Source organism: Sus scrofa, chromosome 15 (assembly GCF_000003025.6).
Source record: "Sus scrofa isolate TJ Tabasco breed Duroc chromosome 15, Sscrofa11.1, whole genome shotgun sequence".
In the NCBI taxonomy this organism is placed as follows: domain Eukaryota; kingdom Metazoa; phylum Chordata; class Mammalia; order Artiodactyla; family Suidae; genus Sus; species Sus scrofa.
In genome coordinates, this window is record NC_010457.5 from 116296885 (window position 1) to 116323159 (window position 26275).

At 35.0% G+C, this 26275-nt stretch overlaps 1 protein-coding gene across 3 annotated transcripts in view; it reads left to right on the plus strand.

Annotated features, from left to right (window-relative positions):
* SPAG16 (sperm associated antigen 16) overlaps positions 1-26275 on the plus strand; it is a 951825-nt gene that overhangs the window by 487733 nt on the left and 437817 nt on the right. The window lies entirely within an intron of this gene.

Sequence of the window (26275 nt, forward strand, 5' to 3'; positions counted from 1 at the left end):
CTTTTTGCTTAATTTTAATATAACATTACCCAAATTAAATGCTTCTTGCAAATTCACAAATTCTAAGAACTAATGCAACTTATATGCGATGTCCTATACAATACCATATGAATGTAAAAGTTTTTTATCTCAATCAAGATAGATGAATTTATTATATTTTGGTGCCAAAATACTTGTCATCCATGTATTTTGGATAATTTTCCATCCTATTCAGTATACAAATAAGATAAAAAGAGCTAGTGTTAAAAACCCTGGTTACTTCAGCTAACTAAAGGATTATAAATCATCAGTCAGATTTCTGATCACTTTAATTATTGAATCAATGTCCAGATTTGAAATATAAGTGGTGGTGACTCCTCACAATTTAAATAGCAATTGTCATTGAGCCATTGTAATTTATTTTGTGAGAGAAAAATGAACTCATGTTAAAGGCGGACACTATTGTTTTGGGGGGTCGTTGGATAAAACACGTACCTTGAATAAACTTTCCCCATCTTCCTTGAATCATGGATAACATATTTAGAAGGGAGAACAAGTTAAGATGCTTGCAAAAAGTCAACAGGGCTTTCTGGAAGGATTCATTGAAAGGGTATACTCTGTGCTATTTGTAGTTTGATTATCACCTAAGGCCATCTGCCAGTTATTATGCTATTTTTCTTTAGTACCAACCTCACCCTTCTGTAACTTTTTTCCGTAATGCTGGAACTGGAACTTCGTAAAACACATTTTTGTTTTGCCATCTAACTCTACTAGGCTTCAGCAATAGTGGATGCTTACAGGAACCACAGGACTGGAGGACATAGAGTGGATCTCTTTCTTCCTGTTTCCTTCCTAGGGGTTCTTCTGAACTTCTAGTTCCAGTACACATCAGCCTAGTAACACTTCACCTCAGCAACAGCAGTTTGTTCTTATGACAGCAGCTGAATTCAGTTGACAGTTTTTCTAGTGCTTGCACAAATAGCTGCATTACACCATCATCAAAGACATTAGCTCCAGCAAATAGGTATCCCCTTCTCAGAGGGGTTGACAGCTCTGTGTGGCCCCTTTTCCAATATGAAGAATATCAATACCAGCAGTCACATGCTGTCTCCTCAGAGGACTGAGATTCACTCTGCAGCGCCCACTCACTTCAAGGTTTGAAGTTTCAATAATTCCTCCCTAATCCCTTTTTTCACTCCGTCTTATGGGTGGTAGCTCTTTCCTGAAATAGCTTTCTCCTAATGTTTTCTTTTTCCTTTATATTTATCTAGTTAACAACTTTATGCATAGTTAACAATCCCATATATTAAATCCTTACTGTTAAAATGTTAAGCACAAATTCTGTCTCCTGTCCAGACTTTGACAGTTACAGGGCATTAAATGATACATGGCTTATCCACTTGAGTTACAAAGATGCAGCTAAACAATGTGTGCATTTGCTGTATGAGAAAACATAGCTCTAGTGATACATTTTAAACCTATTTCTATCTAAAAAGGTGACAATTTGAGAAATGTTTTAATATTCATATAAGTACCATATAAGTTATCTGGAGTAATCACATAATTCTTAATTTTATTATGTTTCTACATTATACAAACAGATTTCATAAATATTATTATAATAGATTACTAGAATTAAAAAAAAACACTTCATTGTGAAAAAATTGATACACAGAAACTTGTGCATATTTAGTATATAGAACTTGATGATTTTGAAGATAAATGTATACCCACGAAACCATCACAATCTATGCCAAAATTTCCTCCTGCCTTCTTTATTTTTTATAACAATACCTAATAACAATCTAGCCAATTAGCAAAATTTTGAGTATTTCAACCCTATAGGTTCTGTGTTGTACAGTAGATCTCTAGGACTTATATAATTAAAATTTTAATACTAGTACTAATTTTAATTTTTTATTACTTTTGGCTTAGGTAAGGATTTTAGTAGAATATTATGATCCATTCTAAATATATCTTCAAATGTCTTAATCATTCAGGGGGTTTAAATCCAATTGTGTTTTTTTAAGCTAAATACCAATAGACTCAGCTCTGCTTATAATGATTTCAAGCACTTTGACAGGACAGCTTTTCTCCATGACCCTGATATTGAAAACTGTCTTCCAGTTGAGACTCAGTAGATACTGATATAACAGATCAAAATTGCTTCTGATTGATGCCAACTATTCTTTACATTTCTCATTTCCCATCAATGTCAAGAGCTCACCTTTGTCATCAAAGATAAAGAAATTACACCAATTTTGAAGCTGAGGTAGTAGACACATATTGACAAATAAGAGAGGGATTGATTGTTTCTATGGTGGCTGTTGATAGACCTTTCAGAATTAAAGCACTGAGATATAATTTATGATTGCTCATGGATCCATACGTGTGGGTATGTTTACAACTAGTGTTGCTTTATTTTATAGGTTATTGGAACTGGCTTAGTGACTTCAGCAGAGAGGTTATTTACCTTGGTAATATCATGGTGGTAGAAACTGTCTATGTACTCTTATAGTACCACATAGTTCTTAATTTTAAAAATATTGATAAATTCTGCTGTTCACCAGAGAAGGAAGAATTTAGAAAGTGTTCTTCTTAGACTTATATTCTGCCCTTCCCTTTGAATCTCTGGCTCAGCCTTCAATATTTTTTAGTTGGTGTCATATCCATAGCCCTGCAACTCTCTTGTATTGCTTATTACCTGCTAAGACCATCTAATTAGCTCCTCACCAGAAAGTTGGATACTGGAAATCATAATTAATGTAAAGAATCCAGATCAAGACCCACGTTTACTAAATGCTAATTAGAATTTCCAAACAATACCTGCAGCACTCTTAGTCTGGATTTATTAACACTCTGCCAGGTTTCTATGAATAATTTTAAGTAGTACTTCAATGATCTTCTGAATAATCATGCATAAAAAGTAGAAATTCATATGTGTTTTAATTTTTAATCATTGAGCACTACCTTAATTTTCAAACATATGCTTTAAAAATCAGTCTTAAAGCACACATGAACACTTAAACACCCTCACACATATATTTACATACACACACAGATTGTATCCTAAGTGGAAAAAGCTTGACACAACACAATTTGCTTGCATAAATGCTAAAAGAAAATCAACACATATGTATGAAGTGAGTGCTTCGCCTGTGCCCATCCACATTCAAACTGTAATTTAATTATTGTCTTATTCTACATGAATCTCTAAAGTGATGGAAACAGGATAGGAAAATCAGAAAATATCTCAGTCAATTGTAAAAAATAAATTGTGTTTTCTTAAAGCATAAGATCTATCAATAAGTATTCATGAAATGAATACCAGTGTTGGACTGTGTTATAGGCATTAGAAAATTCTCAGATTCCATTAGAATGCAGTGATATTACAAGCAAGTAAAAAGTGCAGCAATTTTGAAACAGAGAATATGCAAAACATCTGCAATTTATAATATCATATAAGACATTCTGGTTGACTCCTAGATGTTTTTTCTCCAAGGTAGTTGGGTTTTAGGATGGGTGCCTACACCACGCTGTATCTCTGAGGTTTGTAAAACAGATCATGTGCCTGTACTTAGTCTGTAGTTCACTGGTGCCTTGATGGGAAGGGGTTTAGAACAGGCAAAATGTTACCAAGTAAAGCTGTCCCTTCTGCTTTTAGCAGGCAAGGATTGAATGGTTTGTAACAAGAATGGAAGGAAACAGGGAGCTTTGTTAATATCAATTTCTGGACTCCCCAAAATGGGAAATAAATCTTCTGCCCTTATACCCAAGTGTATTGTTTCAGATGATCTCAAAATTATGTTTGAGACAGAAAAATAAAGCAGATTTAAGAACTATGTTTAGAAAAGTAATTTGTAGTTACTGTTGCATTCCATTGACTGGAAGCAAATATATCAGAAAACCTACAGAGTTTTTGAGAGAACTGTATTGTCAAGACAACCATGAACCTATCCTTAATAACCCCTGACTCTTCAAACAGCCCTCAGGACCCCAAACTTGTATCCAAAGGAAGTTAACTGCCAGTGGTATACAGTTTGCAATGAAATCACAGAAAACAGCACCTACTTTAGATAGGGGTTGTTATAGAGGAAAATGACGAGGAAAATCCTTAGTCGTAAAGTAAGGCCAGAGGCCTCAATTCCGCCAAAAACCTTTCTTCAGTTTCATGGCAAAATTCTCCTGATGCCTGCCCAGGGTTCTAAAACTTTTTAGATTAGCAACTCTTGTGTATTTCCCATTTTTTATACTTTCTGTGCTTGAGTTTGTGCTGCAGTTATTCTTCCTCCTTTACCATTGTGCACTGTGTTTGTGATAGTGGAGGAGGCAGCAAATGTTTTTTATTAGACATTTAGCACACAGGGCACCTCTGATCCCAGTGGAGCAGATTGTACATCATGCAAGGTTCATGGAATGTGAGATGCATACAGTAAGTGAGAGAAGATTTGTGTTGTCTCCTTTGGGGAGGTGTCATTGAATACTCTAAATGTGAAAGGGAGGATGACACAGATATTTGGGAGGCAAAAGGCCAAACTCTGGCAGAGCCTGCTACCTATTCTCCAGAATCCATATTCTCTTTCTGTATGAATTGGACACCTGGCTATCTGTTTAAGTAGTGTTTCTCAGCCTCCCTTTAAATTAAGTGTGGTTATATCACTAAGCTCTCTATAATAGAATATAAGTGGAAATGATATGTACCATTTCTATATTCTCTCTCCCTTGTGGTGGAATGGGATATTAATAACAGACTGACCTTAGAAACCAGTCATTGAAAATGACAGTGTGATCATCAACCTGCTTAATGTGAAGCCATCCCTACTCCCTACCTCTACTTAGCCTGCAACATCTCTGGACGAGTCATCAGTAAGAAAATGAATTTCTATTTTATTTCATAAATTATGTTCCCATTCTGTTTGTTAATCTAGACATCCAATATAGGCACCCTGTGCATATTTTTCATGTAATATGTCCTTTTCCTCATGATATATAATAAGGCAACTACTACAAGCCCTGTAATGTTATCAAAATTATTTGGATGGAGTAGTAATAGAAATTCTGTGCTGATGTTAGATGTCTCTTCAACCACTTTTCTCCCCCTGCACCTTCTCGCTTCTCATCCTTAATGTCTGTTGCAATTCTGCCTAAGAAGTCCTACTTGCCATTAGCAATACCTTTAAGTCAAATAATTGATTTACATGGAAGTTAATGTCTGTAAAAGTAGCTGTTAAAATGAAACTACAATATGTTTAGTATTTCCATTAGTGAAAAGTGGATTCAATTGTAATGATTTTATTTAACGATAAGAAAAAAAAACACTGAAAACTATAGTAATATTGATTATACTAATGAAAATCATTTTTGCTGATTGCAGTCAAGCTGATAGGATACAAAATAGTACCCGCCATGTGGTTGACCTTATAAGTTTTTTTTTCCCAAAATTATGTGTAGATCCAATACACATGCATTGGACACTTTGTTATGTGCACTGTTCCAGTCACTAAGCTCCATCAGTGAACGCAATAGACAAAAACTCCTATACTTGGGTATGTGGCATTCCGCTAGGAGACAGAAAATGAGCCAAATTAAAAATAATAATTATAGGAGTTCCTGTTGTGGCTCAGCGTGTTAAGAACCCAAGTAGTATCCCTGAGGATGCAAGTTCGATCCCTGGCCTCACTCAGTGGATTAAGGATCTGGTGTTGCTGCAAGCTGTAGGGTAGGTCACTCATGGATGAGGCTCAGATCTGGCATTGCTGTGGCTGTGGCTCCAATTCAGCCCTAGACTGGGAACCTTCATATGCCACAGGTATGGCTGTAAAGAGAGAAAAAATTTATAAATTATTATATACAGTATTTAGAGGTGTTAAGTTTGCTAGAAAAAAATAAAATATGAAAGATGGAAAGGAATGGTGTGAATTGGAAGGAATTGCAATTTTTTTTAGTTTTTTATTACTCAAATGAATTTATCACATCTGTAGTTGTATAATGATCATAACAATCTGATTTCACAGGATTTCCATCCCATAGCCCAGGCCCATCCCCCACCCCCTCAAACTGTCTCCTCCGGAGACCACAAGATTTTCAATGTCTGTGAATCAACATCTGAGGAACTACAATTTTGAACACAATTGTCAGGGAAATTCTCACTGTGAGGTTGACATTTGTATAAAGTAGGTGAGGCAGTACACCAAGAAGATATCTAGGAGAACATTCCCAGATCTTCTGGTGGTAGCAGCTTCCCTATTGTGGGAGCAGGACTCATTATGACTAAGGAACAATAAGAAGGCCACTGTGGCTGGAGTAGCATGAGCTAATGAATGAAGAGTAGATGTAGGGCAGTTAAATGGGTGTGCGTGGCTTAGTGTAGGGCCTTATAGCCCATTTGATTGACTTTGAACTTTAGTCTCAATGAGATGAGAAACCAGTAATGGGTTTTGAACAAAAGAGTCCCATAATCTGTTTTATACTCTAATGAGATGATTCTGATCACTGTGTTGAGATTATCCTGTGACAGAGGAGGGTTGGGGAGATAAGGGTAAAAGCAGGGAGAGCAGCCGGGAGCCTGATGCAAAAATCCAGGCAAAGGACAATGAAAGTTTGAGCCATGATGGGAACAGTGAAGGTTATGAGGATTATTCATATTCTAAATAGACTTGGAAGATAAAGCCAATAGGAATTGCAGAGGTATTATGAGTTATGAGAGAAAGAGAAATCAGATAGTCTATTGTATTTTGAGACACCTAAAAGCTTATTCTCTTTATACTGCAACACTAGTGTGAACTTTATAAAGGCTTTTCCACCCAGATTCATTGACTGGCACTCTGGAAAATGCTGTAGAATGAAGAATGCCTTCTTGTTCATCTAACAGGTGATGTCCATTGAAGAGAATTGAATGTTCCCTCTTGCCCACCAGCCTCTCTTCCTTCTTAATTTAATAATTCATTGGGCAGCATAACCCCTAGGCCAGATGAGAGAAACAGAGGCTATAAATAAAATGAACAGTTAAAAAGAAAAAGTAAATGTGAAACATGAAGATTCTCCTATGGTGAGTTATCTTCTGTTAATAGTATGTACTGTTAATTTCTTTTGGTCAAATAATGCACCAAGGCTGACTCTCAATTGGGAGAAATTTATTTCTTTATTACAAAATTAGTTATAATGAGATAGCACCAAATAAATTCTATAAAGGGAGTTTAGTATTTATAATACATTTTATTAATAATATATATTGTGTCCTTTATGATACATATGTAAAGTTTGATATATTAGAGATGAAGGATATATTTGTATGATATTAATGGCTTTAAGGCATAGTAATGTAAGAAGAAGTATTAAGATTCAAGGACATGGATTATTGGTACATTAATACTTGTCTTGTATTGCAAAACCCCTAGCTTGCCTTCTTATGCTTGAAAAAGCACCCAAGGTATATATTAATAGACTCTAAAGCCATAGTTGAAATATAATTATGTTACATTAAAAGAAATGGTAACATTCTAAAATTGACCTCTTGTGATCAATTTATCCTATTCCATGGATAATAAATCAATTAACACATCATTTTGGATTTTCATTTACATTAAAATGAATAATTCCCTCTTGAAATACAGGCTGTAAGCGATATCTAAGCATTATTGAATATAATACATAGATAAACATAAAACATGGTAAAAAATAAAATAAAATATTATTTTCTCTGTTATCTTCTCCCCTGAAGCATTGCATAACTAATAAGCATTATTAAATAAATATCTACTTATGAAGAAAAATGTATCAAAGCTAAAGTCCAGATTTCATTTGGTAAGTTATACATTGATTAAGAAATCAAGACATGGAGTTCCTCTTGTAGCCCAGCAGGTTAAGAACCGACATAGTGTCCATGATGATGCAGGTTCAATCCCTGGCCTCACTTAGTGAGTTAAGGATCTGGCTTTGCTGCAAATTGCAGAGTAGTTTGCAGATGCAGCTCGGATCTAAGCCTGCAGCTGCACGTCCCGTTCAACCCCTAGCTCAGGAATTTCCATAAGCCACAGGTGCAGCCAAAAAAAAAAAAGATGCTTTCTCATAACCAATATAGTTTTGTGTGTATTCATGAAGAATCCTTCAAGCCACAGTGTCCACTGCAGAAAACTCGATTGAACATTCTTTTATATCAGCGTATAGGACTATATCAATAAAAGAGAAAAATGTCATTAAGAATTTAATGTTTAGCTGTTTACATTTATAAAACAAATACATTTCATATAAATGAGTTATATAATTTGTGTCTAACTTTTGCCAAATAAGATACACTTTGTTTCAGAAAATAACTGAACTGTACATTAGAAATTATTTGGATAAGTATAGATGAAACTAGACGTGTTCTAATAGTGAATATATGTGTTTTACAACATGATATATTATTACTCTATTAGCACCAATTAAAGCAAGTACTTTGACATATAAAGAAATGCAACACTCCTTCTCCACTCCCTCCAAAAAGAATCTGGTCAACAGATGAGTCAATGATAATGATTAAAAGGGTTTAATGTATTCCTTCATTAATATATGTTGTAGTGATATATGGGCAAAATACACGAAGTTAAAAAAAAACAACTAAAATCATATGTATTTTTATATTTAAAGTTTGATTATACATACAGTATGTGTGTTTGTATACATATACCCAAATGTTGATATATATATATACCTGTAGTAGTAGTAAAGCAGTGTATTTAAGTGTTCAGCCCCAAATTAATTTCAGGATGAGGTAAATATTTTACTATTTTAAGTATTATCTAATCAAATGTTACCTAATTATTTACTTAGCTAAATTTTATATATGATTCCAAAACCCAATTGTTTCAAAATGATTTGAGACAGCACAAAGTATTACCATGCCCCTGAAACATTGTTTTGGGATTACTGAAATGGTTTTCATTTAAAGAAAAGGCTAAAATTGGATACAGTTGTTATTGAAATGAATTGAGTGTCTAAGTGCATCAAATTGCAAATAAAAAGATATAAACTGATATAAAATAGCACACAATAAAAATTTAGGTAGAATTAAACTACTTTCTTATATAAAATGTTAGATGGGAAATAACTTCCTATTTAGATAATAAAGTTGAATTTGTTCACTTAAATAAAACACTAGGCAACAAAATTCCCATAGAAATTTTAATATTGTTTCTTCATAGTACCTGGCATGAGTTTGTACAAAATCTTAACATGTATCATTAAGAGCAGAACTTGTTAACATGTGTCCTAGGTAGGAAATGAACCAGACCTTATTCAGTCAAGGAGCATGAAATGATTATCTCCTGGTCTGGCTTTAGTTTCCTTGCAACCTAGAATGGGTCCTATAGGAAACATTGCCTCTAGCAGGATTTCACCAGCAGAAAATCATACTTTCTGATTTGGCCTATAATTTCTGAATCATTTACTAGATTTGACCATGCAGTTATTAAAAATTGCTTTCTAACTTAAAAATTGATGATTTGGATGAGTTCCCTTCGTGGCTCAGTGGTTGACAAGCCCGACTGGTATCCATGGAAATGTGGGTTTGATCCCTGGCCTTGCTCAGTGGATTGGGCATCCAGCATTGCTGTGAGGGGTGGTGTAGGTCACAAACCTGGCTTGGATCCTGCTTGTGATGTGGGCTGACTGCTGCAGCTCTGATTTGACCTCTAGCCTGGGAACCTCCATATGCCACAAATGTGGCCCTAAAAAGCAAAAAAAAAAAAAAAGAAAAAGAAAAAGGTGATTCATTTATTCCATTTTTATTATTTTTATCTTTTATTTAAAAATTTTTTACTATTATTTCCCTAATACAATTTTTTTTCTACTGTACATCATGGTGACCCAGTTACACATATTTGTATACATTCCTTTTTCTCCTATTATCGTACTTCATCATAAGTGACTAGACATAGTTCTTAGTGCTACGCAGCAGGATCTCATTGCTAATCCATTCCAAAATCAATAGTTTGCATGCATTTTTTTTAATAGTCACTCAGCAACTCTCATCCCTGGAATTAAGGATATAGGACTAGTTAGACAGAAGCCCCAGCCCTAGTGGAGTGTATAGTAATAGAAGAAGGTGTTGCTAGTTTCCTACAATTTATAACTAATTAGACAAGCACTCTGACCTGGCTACTGATCAGAGGGTTAATTTCTTACTTCTAGAGATGCAAAGCAACTATCACATAGGCTTAGTGAGATGCTGCGAGTACATACTAGTTCTCTCTTTTTGGAAAGAAACAGAACTTCTGGGTAATAAGCTACCAATGACATGGACATTAAAAATGGTGCTGGGAGTTCCCGTTGTGGTGCAGCAGAAACGAATCTGACTAGTATCCAAGAGGATACAGGTTCAATCCCAGGTCATGCTCAGTAGGTTAAGGATCCAGCGTTACCATGAGCCATGGTGTAGGTCACAGACGTGGCTCAGATCCCACATTGCAGTGGCTGTGGCATAGGCCGGCAGCTGCAGCTCTGATTCAGCCTCTAGCCTGGGAACTTCCATATGCCACAGGTACAGCGCTAAAAAGCAAAAACATTTTTAAAAAATTAAAAAATTTTAAAAATGGTTCTGAGTCTGCTCATCTTTCGAATGGTAATTTTTTCATTGGTATTTGAGTTTTATTAGTAGTTTATAGGTATCCATCACACATAAAGTATCCAATTAAGATAGTTAAGAGCAGTTTTCACACAGAGTGAACTTTCCTATGATGGTCCTATTTCAATTTGGTTCAGGGTTATTATGTCAGGTTTTTTTTTTTTATGAAGAATGTGGTAGATCTTAGAATAATATGCATTATCAAGAAACAATCTAAAATGCTATTCAGTAATAACAAACAAATAATATACTAAGTTGTGTTATATCCTGCCTTGCTTATGTTTAAATTTTTAACTTCTGGTTAGAAAAATGCATATCTACATTTTTTGCTTTCCTAAGTATATAGATAGATTCAAAGAGATCCAAAACTTGTTTTTTCTTATGCTAAGTAACTCAGACATTTAAAAATTTATCTTAAAGTTGTCAGAGGCATTAATCATAGTTATTCTATATTTTATTGTCTGAATACATGTCCAAGTAAAATTTCTTACCCATAAATTTAAGACCTAATGTTGGAAATTCATGATGATTATTTAAATAAGCATTTTAAAAGGTGCTAAATTGTGGTCTAGAAGCACAAAAAGTATCTTTACATCAAGCCATAGCTGTTGTAAAAGAAATTGGGCATTTGACATTTTTTTCTTGATTACCTTTGTCCCAATGTCTGACACGTTTACAAAAGCATCTGATGCTTCCATTTTTAGGGATGTTGTATAATTCATTTCATTGTCTATTTCTCTAGTTACCATATGACAAGTTAAATACACTCTTTAGAGAGTACTAATGTCAATTATCTCCAGAGTAAATTTAACTTTACTTTGAACTTGGCTTCACTCTTACACAAATGCAAATTAATATATCATAAGTATATGCAAAACTAATAATAAATAATATGTCTATACCGATATACTTAATATTCATTATGAATTATGAATCTCTTGCACAAATGATGTTAACCAACAAACATGTTGTAATAATTTATGTAACTACCTCTATTCATTACTTTCATTTCCTATTAATCATATCTAAGAAGGCTGCTGTCTTAGTCTTGTGGCTTTCAGTGATATCTTGAGCAATAAATTAGTTCTTCATTATCTGGATTATCATGGCTCATATTATCTATGTCCATATTCCTACCACTAAAATCTACCTAAGAACCCAGTCTCCAAATGGGAATTGATTGTTCATCTTCCCTTAGGAGGCTATTGGGATTAATCTCAATGACTCAGAGCCTTCTTTATTTGGATGAACATAATAAAACTAGCCATTATATTGCAGATACTGTCCATATATCCACCAATCAAGCTTGATCTCACACTCACCTCTGATCTCCCTTTCACTGAATGCTTTGGAACTCTCCATGTTATCAACAAAATATTTTATATCTTTCATCTTTTCATTGTACTCTTTGATCTTTTTACTTTTTGCTGGTCTTTTTTGAGGAGATGGGGGTCTCTTTTCTAATGGAACCTATAACTATCTCCCCTTGATTTTTTCTAAAACATTTATAACCCATAATAGTATCAGTAGACCTTATCTTTGAGGTACATACATAAAATGTGTTTGAGTTATTTATTTATTTATTTATAAAAAAGCAGAAGTTACAGAAAAAAAGCAAAAATAAACCAATGGGACATAATCAAACTGAAAAGTTTTTGCACAGCAAAGGAAACCAAAAAGAAAACAAAAAGTCAACTTACAGAATGGGAGAAAATAGTTTCAAATGATGCAACTGACAAGGGCTTAATCTCTAGAATACACAAGCAATTTACAAAGCTCAACAGCAAAAAATCAACTACCCAATTGAAAAATGGGCAAAATACCTGAATAGACATTTTTCCAAGGAAGATTACAGATGGCCAACAAGCACATGAAAAAATGCTCAACATCTCTGATTATTAGAGAAATGCAAATCAGAACTACCATGAGATACCACCTCACACAAGTCAGAATACCCCTCATTAACAAGTCCACAAATAACAAATGCTGGAGGAGGTGTGGAGAAAAGGAAGCGCACTGTTGGTGGGAATGTAAGCTGGTACAACCACTGTGGAAAACAGTATGGAGGTACCTTAGAAAACTATACATAGAACTACCATATGACCGAGAAATGCAACTCTTGGACATATATCCAGACAAAACTTTCCTTGAAATAGACACATGAACCTGTATGCTCATTGCAGCACTATTCACAATAGCCAAGACATGGAAGCAACCCAAATGTCCATTGACAGGCGATTGGATTAGGAAGATGTGGTATATATACACAATAGAATACTACTCAACCATAAGAAACAACAGAATAATGCCATTTGCAGCAACATGGATGGAACTAGAGACTCTCATACTGAGTGAAGTAAGTCAGAAAGAGAAAGACAAATACCATATGATAACCACTTATACCTGGAATCTAATATATGGCACAAATGAACCTTTCCACAGAAAAGAAAATCATGGATTTGGTGAACAGACTTGCGGTTGCCAAGGGGGAGGGAGAGGGAGTGGGGTGGGTTGGGAACTTGGGGTTAATGGATGCAAACTATTGCCTTTGGAATGGATTAGCAGTGAGATCCTGGGAACTATGTCTAGACACTTATGATGGAGCATGATAATGTGAGAAAAAGAATGTGTGCATGTCAGTTTAACTGGGCCACCATGCTGCACAGTAGAAAAAAAAATTGTATTGGGGAAATAATTTTAAAAATAAAATTAAATTAAAAAAGAAAACAAACAAAAAGCAAAAGTTAAATTTGTTGAGATACTGACCAAATTTCCCCTACACTGAACCTAGAGGTTTGTTCACTAATGTGTTCCCAGTACTCAAACTCAGAGCTTGAAACAAACTAGGAAAGTAATAAACCTTTTATAAATTAATAGTTTATGTTCCCTCCATGATCTTCATTGTCACTTCTAGACCCTTTTTTCCTTCCTACCTCCTTGTAGACCACAGAAGCCTGTGCTTTGAGACAGTTCCATTAGCCACCCCTTCACTGTATGGTCATATACTAACATCCTGGTCATTCCCATCATGTTTTGAATAATTTAGCTTACTAGGAATGCATACGTCAATATCCAAGAAGAAAATCCATCCAACGCCTTGGACTTTCTTCACTTTTTATTTCCAACAACTTTCAAGTCTTTATTTTAGATTTTCTGCTCTGTGAGCACCATCTCCCCCTTTCCATGGCTTATGTACTCTAATACCACCAGCTTAGTAATTCTTTGATTCCAGTGGTATTGATAATTTATTGTCTCCACTATTTTTTCTCTTGCCTTGATAACAAGCTTCCTGTTTCTCCTTTTTTATCCAGAGTTAAAGCCAAGTCCATCACAGTGGTGTATCCTTCCCATCCAGCTTCAAATCCTACGGTCTTCTCTTCTTTCACATTTTTTTGCTTGTCAACACCCCAACATAATTTAAAACAAACTCTCTGCCTGCACCTTGTCAGCTTAGCAAAACAGACACAGACACACACACACACACACACACACTCCCCTACAACAGAATCATGCTGATTGATTTCACTTTATATTTATAACCTCAATTCATAAATTTAATCCTATTCAATTTCCTCTTTTAATTAATCTTCTACCATATGAAATGAATATGTCATTCCTTTTTTCTTTTTTATTAATTTTTTTATTATTCAAATGAATTTATCACATCTGTAGTTATATAATGATCATAACGATTCCAATTTTACAGGATTTCCTTTTTTCTTAATCTTCAAATCCCTAACACTCTCCCTACTCTTTTATCCTCTGAGTTCAAGCCTTTTGTTCAGGCTTTTGTTTGCAGCTTCCAAAGAGACAAAACATGTCACATGACCAAGACCAGGATCAGTGTAAGAAGTGGCTACCCAAAAGTGTGCACTTGGGGAGAGAGTTAACAGCAACTATTTTTCAAATGATACATATTTTTCTAACCCTTGTAATCATCTCTTTGAATGTGTTATTAAGGTTGTATTTTAGCTATATTTTATATTATAGAATACATGCTTCTTCAGTTGACCTAGGTACTTAAATAGGCTTTTATGATCGTGCCTATAGCAAAATGGAGTCTGACTCCTTATCTCAATTCTTACAAATTGTTGGAGAGAGTCTTATAAATAAGTTATGGGGTAATTTTAGGCTATTTGTGCTTCCCTGCTCAGTAAATTTTAGATGATCCCTATTATTATTTTATATCTTTTTATTTTGAATTAGTTTAATACTAATACTAAAAATAAATTGAAAAACGGAATAGTATTCATGTACTCTTCACTCAGATTCTCCCAGTGATAATTCCTGACTATTACATATTATCCAAGCTAGGATATCAACATTGGTACTGTATTATTAACTCAAGCACAGATCTTAGGAAAATTTCACCAGTTTCCTCATACATTTGTGTGTGTGTGTGTGTGTGTGGAGTTCTATGAGATTTTACCATGTTTAAATTAAAGTAACCAATGTAACTCCATATAGTCAGGATACAGACTGATAACAGACATGTCACCATAAATTATGTCATGTTACCCCTTAATGATCACACTCTTCCCGCACTCTGACCATTGGCAACCACTGTACTGGTCTTCATTACTAAAACTGTCAATTCAAAATTATTTTATAAATTGAGTCATGCTGTATGTGACCATACTGAGATTGGCTCTTTTTCACTCTGTGAAATGCACTTGAGATTCATTCAACAATGTTGTATGTCAATAGTCAATCCCTTTTTACTGCTAAAAAATAGTGCATTGCTTAGATATACCAGTTTGCTTATATGTTCACTCCTTGAAGAACATTTTATTTGTTTCTATTTTGGGAATAGAACAAATAAATCTGCATGAACATTCATGTACAGGTTTTTGTGTGAATATAAGTCTTCATTTCTCTAGGATAAATTCCCAAGAGTACAGTTGCTGAGTTGTATGGTAAATGTGTGTTTAACTTTATTGAAAACTGCCAAATTATCTTCCAGTGTAACTATACTGTTTTACATTCCTACCACAATACATTAGAAATCCAGTTTCTCCACATGCTTGTTAGAATTTGGTACCATTAGTATTTTTCATTATCCTAGACATTTTAATAGGCATATAGCAGTATTTCATCATGGTCTTAACTTGCATTTCTGTGATGGCTAATGATGTTGAACATCTTTTCATGTAAATATGACCTTTGAGATATGCAGGGGTTTGGGTGCTGATCCCTGATCAGTTGAAAAATCCATGTGTAACTTTATAGTCAGCCCTCCAAATCCACAGGTTCAACCAAAAGCTAATTTTGTAGTACTGTAGTTAAGTATTTATTGAAAAAAAATCCTTGAATAAGCAGACATGTGCAGTTCAAACCCATGTTTTTTTAAGGGTTAACTATACTTATTTTCTCTCTGTATATCTTCCTTTGTGAAGTATCTGTTCATACTCTGGGCCAATTTCTAATTGGATTGATTTCTTACTGTTGATTTTCTGTTGAAATTTCTTTATATATTTTGAATGTACATCCTTTGTCAGAGTTTTATGTGAGGTGTAGGCTGAGGAATTTTTTTTCCTTATAAATTTCCAATTATTCCAACACCATTCAATGAAATTTTATAAATAAAAACAAAGAAAATATCTGATTTTTGAGAAAAGCTCAAAAGCAATTCAGTGGAGGGAAGTAAAAAATAAGTTGGTTATGTTTATGTGGGTCTGTTTCTGGGTTCTCTATTCTATTCCACTGATCTATGTATTTATTCTTTCACTAATACCATACAGTCTTGACTGCTATAGTGCATAATAAGTCTTAAAAGCAGGTAGTGTGATTTCTTCATTTTTTTTGCTTTTCTTTCAAACTTTTTGGAACTGTTATATTATAGTTTGTCTTCTCAACACCATTTTTTCCCCTGGCTCAATTGCTTTCAGCTTGCTTTTCTTGGCCAGTAAATTTCATATTCTTTTTCTAGTTATATGTTTTATATATATAGTATATATACTTTTCCATTATATATTATATATTTTACATATTATATAGTATAAATATAGTATATATATATATATATATATGCTTTTCCTTTCTGATCCTCACTAGTGTGTTATTTATTCCTAATTTTTTCATACTACTTCTCAAAATTAAATTCCCTCTAGACTCTTCTCCAATAATCAATGTTGTTTTTCCTTCCTCTAAATTAGAGTGTAATACTGTTCTCTTTTTAAAGCCTGCATGCCTGACCTCAATCTCTGATGGACACATTTCCCTTTCCTATTTCATTTTTCTTATTAGAGTCATATAGTGAGTTTTAAGGCCTTAAGCACACGCACATACACACACACTCATCCTACATATAATTAGAAATTTAAATATTAAAAACAATAAACAATGTGTGTAAAAAAGCCCATAAAAACTTGATTTTTGTCTATGAAAACTCCTTTGATGCTATTCTGATCACTTATACTGTGGAATATAAAATTCTTTTAAAAATTCTATCTTTACTTCTCGAGTTTGTTCCCTTTTCTCATTGCCCTCTATCCTCCTTTTTGGTGTAGCTCCTTTGCTGGTGCCTTAGACATATGCTTTGTCTTTCTATTGGGTAATCCAACACTGGCTTTTCTGAATAATTTGTTCCGTGTCATAAAACATTCACGTTTCTGCTCTAGTTGTTTTTATCTTTGAGGTCCTTCTGCCACATCATAACCTCCTGTTTTTTCCACCCTTTATAATATCCTCTGTAGCCCCCAATATTTAGTGATGTGTTATCCCACCTCTGCCTCTCTTTACCCAGTTCAAAGCAAACTGTTACTTCCTATATCCTCCCATGTCTTTCTGTTAGAGTTGTTCCATAGATTGCAAACAGTTAAATTACTCCCCCACAACATCTCTCTCCTTTACAGGTATATATCTTGCAGTACCTAAACTTAAATAAATGGTTCCTTTTCATTCATTATCTTATTCAATAGCATCTCTTTGGACTTGTCTTCACATAGCCATGTTGAAGGAGAACTAAGGAAGTCTGAGAACCTCTCGGAACTCCCTCTCTTCAGATAGTTTACTAACATCTATAGGATGGAGTTATGAGAGATTTCAAACTATAAAGAAAAGATATATATATATTTTTTTTTTTCTTAAGGCAGGGGTACCACTCAACTATAAAACTCCTTTTTAATGTGCAGTTTTTATTCATCTAATGCTGCACATATCGAATGAGCTTTCCAATACTGCAAATCTCTAAGGAGTTAAAAAACACTTTGACAAAACAACCACAACTCTTCACTTTCAATATATAGTTGTTTGCACTATGAGGTCTTTGGTATTCAACCTTTCTCATCAAAGCAAATAAGCATCAACTGTTGGACTGAAACAATATTGTCACTGAATATTTAACTCCAAGTATTATTTACCATGTCTCTATGTGCCCTTTATTTTGTCAGCATGCTGAACTGTACAAAAGCAGGTTTGAGACTGACAAAATTAAAGGCACACAAACCTGTTTACAGAGATGCCCGTGCTGCTATATTCAGGTAAAACACTGTGCAGCAGATTCAGGTTATTTTCTAAAACTAACATTAATTAAGATGATTTCTTTCTTTCCATCTCTTTAGCAAATCTTTGCTGTATAACATTCCTTCACTGAGTACAATTCTTACAAAATGTAGCCTTTTTGCAGATGACACAAAAATATGTAATATTGGGTCAGAAGTAACCAAAGCATCTTTCACTGCTTGCATCTATAGTTAGGTGATACAAACTGGCACATATCACTTATTCATGAGTTCTACTGCCTGAGCCAGATGATTCCCCTGAATCTTAAATGGTCATGAACCATTAATATATTTCTAGTTTGGAATTAGATAAGCTGATTGTGTTTATCAAAGAAAAAGTTCATGCAGTTGCTGCTTCACACACACCAGTGCTTCTCATTTGGATTCCAGTACCTGTGGCCAGGGACAGTCTTGGAAAATGATCTTTATTTCATTTATTCATCTAAGAATTAGAACTGAGATTAAAAAAAAAAAACCTACACTGTCAAGTGACTTTTCTTCTCTTCATATAGTCCTAGTTTTTTTGTCTTAATGTGTGTGCCTTTGGATGGGGTATTAATGCATAGACACAGTCTCATGTTTACTCCCTCTTCATCTTTGGCCTGTTTCAGTTGGGGTAGGACCACAGGTCACATGGCCCTTTAACAGTGGCTTCTCCTGTTCAAAAGGTCTCCAGAGTATTGCACTAAAGTTAGTAGCTTCTAAATTGCCTTTGTAACTTCTCAAGACCTTTTAAAAATAGTATTCAGGATAGCATCTCTTTTTGCTTTAGAAATAAGTTGTTTCTCATTTCCCCTTTGATATAGTTTTCTTTATAATACATTTGGCATACATTGATTAATATTTATTCTTGGAAATACTTTTAGTTTGATAACCAAGATTTTTAAAATGCAGTCCCCATATTCAAACATAAAAGATGGCAGGGCTCAAATTCTCCTATTTGAAATTCAAGATTTAAACATTTGAAGATAACATGTAAACTCTGAATAAATTAAAAAAAAATTAAGAAACATTTTGGAAAATATATTCTGTTCTCATTCATATTTAAAAAATTGAAGTATGAATTTTTGCTACTATGATGACAGAAAATAAACATTCAAATAGAATTATCAATTATAATACACTGAGTAAAAATTATTTTATGTATGGAAAAATATAGAATATCCATAAATTCTAGGTTACAATAGTTACATGTTCCTTTAAGATACAGAAATGTTCAAAATCAAAACAGCAATATAGCAAGACTGCCATGATTTTTCCAGTTCTTATTTTAAATAGTGAGATAATATAAAAAAGGAAAAAGGATATAAAACACAGAAAATAATAAGAAGCAGCAAAAGAATGTGTGAGCCATATTTAATTTCTGCTCTCAATTTATTTGTATTTTTAACTTTTTTCTAAAAAAATTTTAAGCCAGCTCACAAGGTTAAATAAAATATGGCAAAAGGGTCTAAATTAAAATTGAGATAAATAGGAAAAGATAAACTTTGAGAAGAGAAAATAGAACCAATTATATACCAAATGCATGCTGTAATAACTGATTCACTAATGCTGAGTCACATTTTCAGTTTTAAGCTTCCAAACAGCCAAGCAAAGGACATTTTTCTTTTCATTTGTATAATTGAGAATGTTTGAGATGCACATAAACCAAGCAATTAAGGAAAAAAGACAATGATATTATTAGTATTAAGGGAGATTTAACTGATGATTTCATTAGAGAATGTAAGCAGGTTCATTAGATGAGGCTCTTAATATTTTTATGATGGATGCAATGATAAGTTTGATAGAGTAGCTCTCTTAATGCATGAATATACTCTAAGAACATCACCTATGGTCTATCATCCAGGGATGATCCAAAGGACTACCAATCAGAGAAAATGCTTTGAATCATCTTTCCCTGGGCCTGGACAAAACTGACTACCAGACCTAGAGACAAATATTTCCTTCCTGATACCAGCTCCCCCTGAGCTTCTGTCTACACCCTGCCCATGCAGACATACATGGCACAAACCACAAGGCCTTTCCCCTCATTTCTAAACTGGAAAAACTCAGAAGGTCTGCTTGACTCCATCCCTGTTCATATTGGAATTGGCAGGAAGTCTGGAGGAGGTGGAAAGAATTAATCAGTTTCTCAATTTTGAAAAAAAAAATCCACTGTTTTTATATTGGATCTGTAGAACAATTGGGTAGTATTATCATCTTAAAAATTTTAGTCTTCTGATCTAAGAACATATATACTCTTCCCTTCTTTATATATTTAATTTTTTCAAAGACTGTTTTAGAATTTTCAGGGTACAGGATATTAAATTATTTTGTTAAATTCATTTCCTAGGCATTTTATGATTGTTAACATTATTTTAAAGGGAATCATTTTCTTAACTGGGTGGAGGGATATTCATTTCTATTATCTAGAAATCCAATTGATTTTTCATATATTGATCTTGTATCCTGCAACCTTGCTGAACTTGTTTATTAGTTTTATAGTTTTTCTATAGATTTCATAGGATTTTCTACATATAAGAGCATGTAATCTAAAAATAGAGAGGTCAGAGTTCCTGTAGTGGCTTAGTGACAACAAACCCAACTATTATCCATGAGGACGTGGGTTCAATCCCTGGTCTCACTCAGTGGGTTAAGGATCCAGTGTTGCCATGAGCTGTGGTATAGGCTGGCAGCTGCATCTCTGATTCCACCCCTAGCCTGGGAACTTCTCAGATCCCATGTTGCTGTAGCTGTGGTCTAGGCTGGCAGCTGCATTCTGATTCCACCCCTAGCCTGGGAACTTCCATATGCTGGGGGTGCAGCCCTAAAAAGACAAAAAAAAAAAAAAAATTAAATAGAGAGTCATGTGAAGACAGTAAGAAGATGGGCACTTGCAAACCAAGGAAGAAAGCTTCAAAAAAAACCAAACTTGATAATACCTTGATCTTGGATCTTATAGCCAATAGCACTGTGAAAAATAAAATAAATATCTGTTATTTAAGTCACCCAGTCTATTTATGGTGGCCTTAGCTGAAATGCACCATTTCAGTCTCTTTACTCAGTATATGTCCATTCAGATTTTCGTTTTCTTCTTGGGTCAATTTCAATAGTTTGTGTCTTTCTAGAAATTTGCCCATTTATTTATTTTATTTTATTTTATTTTTTCTGTCTTTTGTCTTTTTTTTGTTGTTGTTGTTGCTATTTCTTGGGCCGCTCCCGCAGCATATGGAGGTTCCCAGGCTAGGGGTCCAATCGGAGCTGTAGCCACCGGCCTACGCCAGAGCCACAGCAATGCAGGATCCAAGCCGCGTCTGCAACCTACACCACAGCTCACGGCAACACCGGATCGTTAACCCACTGGGCAAGGGCAGGGACCGAACCCGCAACCTCATGGTTCCTAGTCGGATTCGTTAACCACTGCGCCACGACGGGAACTCCCGAAATTTGCCCATTTAATTTACATTATCTAATTTGTTGTCATACTGTTTATCATAGGGTTTCCTCATAATCCTTTTTTTAAAAAAAATTCTATAATATTGGTAATGATGTATTCTCTTTTATTTCTGATTTTAATAATTCAAATCTTCTTTTTTTTCTTTGGTTAGACTAACTAAATATTTGTCAGTTTTGTTGATCTTTTCAGAAGAACTGCTTTTGGTTTTATTGATTTTTCTATTATTTTAATGTCCTATATTTCATTAATTTACATTCTAATCTTTATTACTTCCTGTCTTCTACTTGCTTAAGGTTTAATTTACTCTTCTTTCAGTGTCTTAAGATGGAAACTAAGATTGCTAGTTTGACATCCTCTTTTTAAATATAAGCATCTACAATTATAAATTTCCTGCTGAGCACTACTTTAGCTGTATCCAGTAAATATTTGTATGCTATGTTTTCAATTTCATCCATCTCAAAATATTTTCTAATATCTCTTGTGGTTTCTTATTTGGCCTATTAAATATTTACATGTATGTTGCTTAATTTTCACATATTTTTTAAATTCTCAAATTTCATTTTGCCATTGATTTCTTTTCTTTCTTCTTCTTCTTTTTTTTTTTTTTTTTTTTTGGCTTTTTAGAGCCACACCTGAAGCACATGAAAGTTTGCAGTCTAGGGGTCAAATCAAATTGGAACTACAGGTACTAGCCTACACCACAGCAGTCACAGCAATGCAGGATCTAAGCTGCATCTGTGACCTACGCTACAGCTCACGGCAATGTCAGATCCTTAATCCACTGAGCAAGAACAGGGATAAAACCTACATCCTCATGGGTACTAGTCAGATTCATTTCTTCTGTTCCATAATGAGAATTCCTTGTCATTGATTTCTAATTTAATTTTATTGTAGTTGAGGTACATAATTTCTATATACTAGCTATTTATATAAATATTTTATATTTATTAATTGATTAAATTCTCACAAGAACTACATGAAATATAATGCTTTTTAATATCCATATTTTATTCATAAGAAAACTGAGATGCAAAACAGGAAGGCATTTGTGCAAGACCTACATCTTGGCACCATGTGGTGGGGGCCTGTGATGGATTCCAGGTAACATATTCCAGAAACTGTTCTTAGCCATCTCCTTCAGTATAGACCTTCCTTTGGTGAAGATTAATTGGGTTAATTTTGTTTTTTCACTATTATGACCAAAACCTCCATAAATAAGAATCATTGCCCAATTACTTTCATAAGATAAAACATTGTAAATGAAAACTTCCATCACAGAAAATATTTTTCTTTTTTTGACAGATATTGCTAAATTATAGTAAATTTTATTCAGAACTAACTTGATTGATTCATAAATAGTAAAATTTCATGTTACTTATAAAAATTCACTCAAAAAATTGTTCGAGGAGTTCCTGTTGAGGTGCTGCGGAAACAAATCCACCTAGGAACCATTAAGTTGTGGGTTCCATCCCTGGCCTTGTCAGTGGGTTAAGACTCTGGCATTGCCATGAGCTGTGGTGTAGGTCACAGATGCGGTTTGCATCTGGAATTGCTGTGGCTGTGGCATCAGCCTGCAGCTGTGGCTCTCATTCGACCCCTAGCCTGGGAACCTCCATATGCTGCGGGTGTGGCCCTAAAAGAAAAAGAAAAAAACCTGCCTGAAAATAGTCAACAAAACACAATACATAAAGCACATACATACACATATGCATAAACATACATATATTGTTTATGAATATATACTTAAAAACCATGAATAAAATTTTAGTGAATTCAGTCTAAAAATGTTACAATAATGAAGTATGGCTAAATAATATTTATTCGAGGAATGCAAGATAGTTTGATTTTGAGAAATATATTTTATGATAAAATAATAAATTGACTTATTACAAAGATAGAGTAATCAAAGCAGTGTATTACTGGCATAAAGACAAACATAGTAGGACAATGGAATAGAATAAAGAGACCACAAGTAAATTCTCACATATATGGTCAAATAAATTTTTTACTAGGATGTTAAGACCATTCTTTTCAGCAAATGTTTAGGAAACTAGATATCCACATGCAAAAGAATAAAGCTGGACCCTTAGCTTATACCATATATAAAAATTAACTCAAAATGAATCAAAGACATAAGTATAGCAGCTAAAACTATAAAAATCTTAGGAAAAAAACCTAGAGGAAAACTTCATGACATTGGATTTGGCAATGATTTCTTGGATATGATATTGATTGCATCATCACCAAAAGTAAAAATAGATAAATTTGATCTCATTAAAATGAAAAACTTTGTACATCAATGGACACAACCAATAGGCTGAACAGGCAGCCTATGGAATAGAAGAAAACATTTGGAAATCACATGTCTGATAGGGGTTACATTCAGATTATGTTTTATAGAACTTTCCTACAACCCAATAAGTAAAACCAAATGATCTAATAAAAAAAGAAAAAAAAGGGGGGCAGAGGACTTGTATAGATATTTCTCCACAGAAGATGTACGCATAGCCAAAAAACATGAAAATATGCTTATGTCTCTCAATATTAGGGAATAAAAACCAGAACCACAGTGAGATATCACCTCCTTCCTTGAGAATGGCCATAATCAAAAAACAAAAAAAAAAAATAGATGTTGGCAAAGATTTGAAGAAATTGGAACCTTTATGCATTGATGGAAAAATAAAATGATGTAGCTGCTATAGAAAACAGTATGTTGGTTCCTCTAAAAGTTAAAAATAGAATTTTATCTGATGTAGCAATTCTACTTCTGGGTATATACTAAGGGAATAAAAAACAGGGTCCCAAAGAGATATTTGTATACCCACATTCATAGCAGAATTATTCACACAGCCAAAAAGGTGGAGGCAACCAATATGTCAATTGATGGATGACTGGATAAACAAAATGTAGTGTATACCTAAAATAGAATATTATTCAATCTTAGAATGAAATTCTGACATATTTAATAGCATGCCTAAAACTCACAGATGTTATGCTAAGTGAAATAAACCAGTTACAAAAAGGTAAGTGCTGTGTGATTCTACTTAAATGAGGTCCTAGAGTAGTCAAATTCATAGAGACAGTAAGTACAATGGTGGATGCCAAGGCGTTGAGGAGGGGGGAATTTAGGGGTTGTTTAATGGCTATAGAGTTTCAGTTTTGTAAGATGGAAAGAGTTTTGGAGACATGGTTATATAACAATATGAATGTATTCTATTGAACTGTACCCTTACAATATAGATGGTAAGTAACCATTACCACCATTAAAAATGTGCAACCTAACCCTCCCAGAACCCAGGAAGTTAATAAAAAGCCCTAAATGCCCTCGAATTCCAGACTCTGTTCCCTATAGGTAAAAGATCATACTTCTTGCTGTTTTAAACTATGCAGAAGGGAAAAACAGGCCCCTGAGTACGTGCCTCTAGGCATGAAACTTCTTGAAACTACTTGAGATAACAGGGAAAGGGTTCCTAACTGCTTGTTTGGCTTCTGTAAAGCTGCTTGCAAAAGATAAAAGGAGGAGAAGTTAATCCCTAAACCGACCCCAGTAAGATCGGTTGCGCCATAAAATGTTGAAAATTCTGATAAATATATCTTGGCGACAACATGTCTCCCCTGCCCAGGAACAGGCACAAACATGTAACTCCAAAACAATTTAAATTAATTGGTCCACGAAGCACGGGCTCTCGATGTTTTAAAATGATTGGTTTGTGAAGCGCGGGCTTTGTTGTGAACCCCATAAAAGCTGTCCCGACTCCGCACTCGGGGCTGCAGTCCTCTACCCCTGCGTGGCTTACGACTGTGGGCCCCAGTGTGCTTGGAATAAAAATCCTCTTGCTGTTTGCATCAAGACCGCTTCTCGTGAGTGATTTGGGGTGTCGCCTCTTCCGAGTCCGGACGAGGGGGATTTTCCTTCTGCTGGCCTTTCATTTGGTGCGTTGGCCGGGAAACCCCGCGACCACCCCTCACACCCGAGAACCGACTTGGAGGTAAAGGGATCCCCTTTGGAATGTGTGTGTGCGTGCCGGCCGGCGTCTCTGTTCTGAGTGTTTGTTTTCTGGGATGCGCGCTTTCGGTTTGCAGCTGTCCTCCCAGACCGTAAGGACTGGGGGACTGTGATCAGTAGACGTGCTAGGAGGATCACAGGCTGCCGCCCTGGGGGACGCCCCGGGAGGTGGGGAGAGCCAGGTGCCTGGTGGTCTCCTTCTGTCGGTCAGAGGACCGAGTTCTGTTGTTGAAGCGAAAGCTTCCCCCTCCGCGGCCGTCTGACTCTTTTGCCTGCTTGTGGAAGGCGCGGACGGGTCGCGTGTGTCTGGATCTGTTGGTTTCTGTTTCGTGTGTCTTTGTCTTATGCGTCCTTGTCCCCAGTTTTAATATGGGACAGACGGTGACGACCCCCCCCCCCCTTAGTTTGACTCTCAACCATTTGGACTGAAGTTAAATCCAGGGCTCATAATTTGTCAGTTCAGGTTAAGAAGGGACCTTTAATTCTGAGATTATCCTGGCTGTTAAAGCAATTATTTTTCAGACTGGACCCGGCTCTCATCCTGATCAGGAGCCCTATATCCTTACATGGCAAGATTTGGCAGAAGATCCTCCGCCATGGATTAAACCATGGCTAAATAAACCAAGAAAGCCAGGTCCCGAGTTCTGGCTCTTGGAGAGAAAAACAAACACTCGGCCAAAAAAAGCCAAGCCCTCTCCTCGTATCTACCCCGAGATTGAGGAGCTGCCGACTTGGCCGGAACCCCAACC